This window comes from Branchiostoma lanceolatum, chromosome 10 (assembly GCF_035083965.1).
Source record: "Branchiostoma lanceolatum isolate klBraLanc5 chromosome 10, klBraLanc5.hap2, whole genome shotgun sequence".
In the NCBI taxonomy this organism is placed as follows: Eukaryota; Metazoa; Chordata; class Leptocardii; order Amphioxiformes; family Branchiostomatidae; genus Branchiostoma; species Branchiostoma lanceolatum.
Genome location: NC_089731.1, coordinates 6,547,987 through 6,554,659, shown reverse-complemented (window position 1 = coordinate 6,554,659; position 6,673 = coordinate 6,547,987). Strand labels below are relative to the sequence as shown.

Sequence of the window (6,673 nt, the reverse complement as noted above, 5' to 3'; positions counted from 1 at the left end):
CTATCTGTATCTGGGAACGTATTAGTCATCTGGGGTAAACAACCTTTGCGGTAACGTACCAGATGCGTAGGCACGCCGCAGCAGCTTGTTATGTTACTTGAGCGGCTTACAACGTTAAGATATTCGTGCATTCTGTTTCAGTCGGTTCAAGTAGATTTTCTGTTTTGTTGTTCTCTTGTATTTCACTATCTGTTCTGTGAACTATTTTTTCTCCAATGATATAATATCATCTTAGTAAGTTCATCCCATTTTATGTGCAGGGATATCTCACAGTAACACGCGGCCGCTCTAGGGGATGCGCCATGACCGTTTGTCATCCAAAAGACGATAAAACCCATTGGCCAGAACCTCATCATAGCCTCACAAAGAGCAGTCGTGATTGGCTCCTGGTCACGTGTATGATGATAACGATGAGGGAGAGTGTTACTCATGACTAGGGCGGAGTGCAACACAAATCTAGTCGTCAGGCTTCGGGGTTTGCGTGGAGAGGAGGACTCCTTAGGTTTGTAGCAGCTAAAACCACAGGTACGAAAATTCTTCAGTTTACTAGGTATTTATTTTGACGCAAGAGGTGCATTTATTTCCTGTATTTAGTTCCTGCCTGTTCGTTTTACAAAATAGTTGATATGAAGTTAACTGATTAATCAATTGTAATCCTAATACGATTAAGGTTATCCGACGTAACGTTCTTAGGATCGCTAGTTTTTAACTTAAACATGACATCTTCCATATCAATCGTTCTTCAGAAATATGCAGGGCATTAATACAGTAAAAAGTTTTACTTTCTTGATCAATATTCTATAGGTTAATGTTTCGATGATTTTCTCTTCCGAGAATACCCATGTTTGTAGGAATAACTGCCTTCACTACAATCTGAGGGAAATCAAGCTACAGAAACGTACACAACAATGTGCCATTTTTATTGAATGTTCTGGAGCAGCATTTTCATGCTGGATGCTTTACCTACGTTATCAGGTAGCACACTGGCGTCACACAAACTATATGGTTGGATTAGTGTAACTATATATATATACTCTTAATCATAGCATAGGAACATTAGATAAATACATGCCGTTTTTCAATTCGTAGATATGGCATTCCTTATAACCTGATATTCCGAGTTCGATACGAAATTTATGACCAGAAAGCGCGCTACTGACAAGCAGAATTGTGTAGCCGATTTCGCGTAAGCGTTCTGTGGTAATAAAACTCTCTGTGCGAATAATCCCTACCCATTATGACATTACTGTTCACTGAAAACGGCCCAAAAGTACCTCCATGACGTTAGCTAGAAAAAAGTGCTGTTTTCGACCGCTCTTAAGTCAAATAGGACGAAAATAGGACAGTTACATGGTGGTTTTGCTCGACCAATTTTATTTACTTGTCCTTGGTGCTGAATGCCCGAGTGTTGTTACCATGTCTTCCATTGTAAGTTCTTAATACGTACGCATTTATTCTACCGCTAGCATATCATATAAAGACGTACTCAGCTATTTTACAGCTAACATATCATCATTCAGTGTATATAAGCCTATATATCACACCTGTGAACATGTTATCTTCTATTCGAACCAAACAACAAATAGGTGTAGGATCATAAATTCAATATCGGCGCACCTCTCTCGGGAGTTCGCGAGCACGGATAAGAGTATTCCACTGATCCTGCCCTGAAGCGTAGCGGGACCAGTGCCAGCTTGACAGGTGTTAAGTAGGCGGCGTTGATGGATGAATGGTCCCGAGGCGTTGATTCCTTTGTTCCGCTAATTTTTTCACGGGACAGTTTGGAAGGGTCCGGCTGGGGGTTGCCCCGGATCAGGTCGACAGAGGGAACTGTGTTTTTCGTTGGTTGGTACATTAGTTGACCAGTTAGTTGGTTGTCAAGTTGCAAACTGGTTATATATGGTTGATGGCAGAAGAAGTCCTGAAGTTTTCATTGTATTTTGATGATCTTGTGGTTGTGGGAAGACATTCGCTTTAGGAAGAATAGAACTTGCATTCAGGTAAACCAGCAAAAACCTAACTATCCTTAGCATGAGAAATGGGGACATTATAGCTGTTGCTATTTTCCAAAGATTGTCAGAGCTGGCAGCGTTTTATGTGGCCATCCTCATATAAGGGCTACATTACTAGTAGGAGTCCCTATGGTTGACGATAGTTACACATTCCAGATGGTTACTACAAGATAAATACAGATCCGTCCCCTAACAAAGCAAACCAAAGCCTATCTACAGCTAGAATATCATGGAACATCCATGGTTTCTTTTATAATCTAGCCAGTCTTCAGACTCGCCTTGGTAGAGACTGTATTTGAGGCTAGCCGGACGTGGGTGGACCAATATTCAAGCTTGGCGACAGGAAGCAAACGAACGCTCCTGCTCATCTCTGCGACTTTGAGCGGCTCTAGTAACCTTTAATCTGGTACAAGGTACCGTGATCGACAGCTACCGACCCTGCGCTACTTAACCAGACACGCACCCCAGACCTCGTGTCATGGCCGCGCTAAAAGCACTCCATAGTGCGTCGGAGTCGCTCAAACATGAAGCGTCTACTTTTGAATACGAGGTCTAGCGTTTGAATACAAATCTACTTCTAGACACGAGTGTGCAGCTTAAGCTCACATCGATGCACTAACAGGTACAGAACACGCCTTGTACACCCGGTAGTTGTAGAAGATTAAAAACACACTGGGACCGTCAGGGTCACTCAGATATGAAACATTTGCTTTAGAATACAGAGTTTTGGACGAGACACAGCGTAACATCAGATAAAACGATGTGAAAATGACATGCTTCTTTTCATCCCATCTCAGCTATCTATCTAATAAACCATATTGCATTTACATGAACATTTACCTCGAGTGGCTTGTGAGCCATGCTTAAAAAAACAATGAGAGGTTAAGCAGCAGACACGCATTTTAAACCTTCATCGTGCAAGAAGCTTTAAAAGCACCCCGTCGAGAGGTGGAGTCACTCGCCCGGGCATAACATCGACTTTTGAAAAGACGGTTTGTAATACTCTGTGATAATGACAGACAGGCAAACCTTTACATCTGAGGTTAAGCGTTTTACTTTAGCGAGTGCACACAGGAATGAAAGATGAGTTTTTCCAGTACCTTTTCATATCAATAAAAAGGCAGGGGCTAACAGCCATGTCCATGTCCTTGATTTGCATTTCAACGAACCTTAGCTTCTTTTTTATGTAATCTTCTTGCGTTGTTTTATATGGACTATACACATTTGAGAGGGTTTCTTTGAGAAGATCTCTAGATGTCTGAAACTGCTTGAGCTATGATTCACTGAAATGCAAATAACTACTTCCACCTCCATGTCGGCGTCCTTATATGACGTCAGTTGAAAACGCTTTATAGTTACCACGTTATCGGGCTGTGAAAGGTGTTCATTTCTTCATTGATCCATTCAACGATTTTCTTCGAAACTGATATGACTAGATTCAGCTACTTATCAACATTATATATTTTCTATTCGTACCTTAATGTATATCTATTACGTAATGCGTCTCTATATATGTATGTAACACATATTTGTAATATGATCATGAATCGAAGTCAAAATTACTAAAAAATAAAAAAGAAGTAGGAGAAACTCAAATTAAGACATAATGTTTTGAAAGTCGTAAGACCCACACAGTAGTTTCTAGAGCATTTTGTACCAAGAGTATTTGATGCTCTAGTCATAATCTATTTTGATTATTCGACGGCCCATCGTTTTCCAAAAGCAAAATAGTACTACTTTTCTCAACTGTTCCTTAAAGGTATTCATTGACATTGTCACAAAAAAAATCACATGGGCGTCCTTTAATCTGCATTTATTGACGTCAGTCCTGCCTTTTCCCATCAATGTATGGACTCACGTAGAAAATGACAAATGGTGCTGCATAGGGGTAATCACTGTTCAGACGCACACCACAGCCGTCTAGCTGTAAATGCAGTGTCAAGAATCATGTACATGTATTAGAAATATTGTTAATGACCACACTACAAGGAAATGAAAGGAAACCATGTTTCTGGCATAATATGACGTCCATTAGAATTCTATATTTCCATGTAATTTCGAATATAGAGACTGGATTTTATAACAAATACATTAGGCGGATTTTGAACGATTAAATGTGCCACACCTCACCAAAAATCTATATCAGACGAATCGAAACATGTTTGCTGTAACAAAAATGAAGTTGTTTTACGACAAAATTACCATTTCGCTTGAAGGTCACGGTACAATGCTCGGAGGACGGTCACTGCTCCCTGAGATAACGGAAAGGGCGATAAGGAAGCCCACAGGAAAGATCCATGGTAGAGAGAAGTGCACGAAATGCGCCATTCTTCAGTTCAATGACGCAAACCCTGTAAATCGTGACATTGATTTTGACAGAAGGGCTATACATTTCGCAGTCTAGAAGAGTCTTCACGGGCCACCACGTCTAGAATGAATACGTGGAAGAATGAATAGTACGAATAGGCCCAAAATAAGACGAAGAACTTGCTTCACGGGTTAGCTGGTCAGAGAAGGTCCAAAGGAGAAAACATAATCTTCTACGCTCACTCGTCGCGTAACTCGGAAAGGAGGCCACTGGAGACAAAAATAACAACGCAAAAAGGACGTTTTGGTCCAATTTATTTTTCGTATGCCATGGGTGATTGTATTTCGTGCTGGTTCTCTAATTTGTACTCTTGTCCTAATTTGTTCTGTGTTTCTGCACTCTGCCTGTCCAGGGCGTCCCTACCCTCGATGAAGGAGAATGGATTTGAGGTTGCTCCCAGTGAGTGGTCCTCGTGCTGCAACAGCCGCTTTCCTTCAGATGCTACTTGCAGGGCTGTTCTTCCTTGCAGATTCACGCCCCAACAGCCAGCAGAATCCAGTGGAACGTGCGTTCAACTTGACGACCGTAGGAACGTCGACTAAACAAGCCTTCTTCGCAACATTAGTCCACAGGCAGGTCCCAATCACACAGACAATATACGACAAACACAAGCTGCGTAGGTTCGTCCGTAGGTTTGTCCACAGCGAGTCCGAGCAGCAGGACAGTTCTTGGAGCTTGCTGATGGACGAAGTTGTTCCGGACAAGGACGGGCCTGTTCCTTGGGAAGAACTCACAGCGAACATGGAAAATTTCCTCCACGTAGTCAGCTGTCAAATGGACGTAGCATGCAACTTAGGAACCCCTCATACAATGTGCCAGTGTGAACGTAACATGCAGATCGGATCCAACTGTATCCTCCCCAAAGCTCGGATCACCCACAAGTCTTCTACGGACAGGGGTGTCGTTACCAGTTTCTGTGTGGGCGTGGCACTGCCACCCATGATGGACGGACGGAGCAAGTACGACATGCAGACGCGCTGCAAGTTCTGGGGACGAGATGACGTGCAGTACAGGGTGCACGTGACCAAACGGCTGGAAACGTCCAACCACTCACCTTTCGAGAGAAAGGTCAAGTATACGGCTTGTTTAAAACCAAAATAGGACGCTGATGATACTAATGATGGAGCGTTGTGTACTCTTTTAAAATTCCTCCACAAACAAAATCGCTGACGATGAGTACAATGTTGCGGTGTTCAAAGACTTGAAACGTCGGAATGGGATCAATCGCCCTTCGAGTGGATGTTCAAGTACAAATGCATGCCCTTACGGGTGTCTAGACGGATGTCTAGATAAATGTCTGGACGAGGTGTCCAAACGGAGTCTCAATGGCTAGCTATAGAAAGCTGGCTGTCCACTTTACAGCTGCGACAAAAAGCATAATGGGTACTGAACGGTACAAGACCGATGCATCCATGAACACTTTTCTGGACAAGAACGTTTTACCGCCATAAAAAAAGGTTAGGACGTATTGTATACTCTTTGTAAACCTCCACATCCTGTGTGGAAAGAACATAATGGGTGTTGGACTGAACAAGGTTCATGCGTCCATGGGTTTAAAGACAAAAACGTTTACGGAAGAAAAATTCAGTTTCGACCATATACCGTTACAGAACAGGATTGTGGAGTGTTGAGTACGTTTCATAAATTCAATCCACCTTGTAGCACAGGCAGTAGAATGCCAGTAGTACTATCCAAAAATAAATTGATAATCCTTGAACGTGCACGAGATGATAATGTGTTAGAGCCATATAACGAGGTAATTGGAATGTTGTGCGGTGTTTTTCAAAACTTTGATTTAAGAGCTGTGAAAATTGTATATTTATTCTTTTGTTTATCCTGAAAGCTTCTGATTTCGTCTGGGGAAGACGAAAATGACGCTAAATCTTTAAAATTACATAGATACAATGTGATTGTAAATAACCAAATGGTGTTCCAACTCAATAAAGAAATGAAAAAATAACCTTTTTGGTCGTCCTCTTCAGATCAGAATGACCAGTCACTTATGTGACGTGTCCTTGTAGACACGCCACGTCATCAGCTTCTCACCTTCTCACCCTGACGCCTTTAGGCCAATGGCCTGTAAGTTGTAAGCCTCCTGGCGAACTCTCTCCATACTGCTCTATCCTCAGTCATTTTCTTCACTACTTGGAAGTTTGGTTCTTCTCTTCATCAGCAATAGTTCAAATGTGCCCTCGTCTCCATTTATCTATCAACTACACATGTTCAGCACCAAAAGAGACAAACATTGAAACATCGCATGAATATAAGAGACCCCGTACAACGAGGCACCAGA

At 42.1% G+C, this 6,673-nt stretch overlaps 1 long non-coding RNA gene across 1 annotated transcript; it reads left to right on the top strand.

Moving 5' to 3' along the window:
• Nucleotides 1-270: 270 nt before the first annotated feature.
• LOC136442811 (uncharacterized) lies at nt 271-5,454 on the top strand. The gene is made up of 2 exons (XR_010757057.1): nt 271-525; nt 4,733-5,454. It is a non-coding gene; the product is annotated as an uncharacterized lncRNA (long non-coding RNA).
• Nucleotides 5,455-6,673: the final 1,219 nt, after the last annotated feature.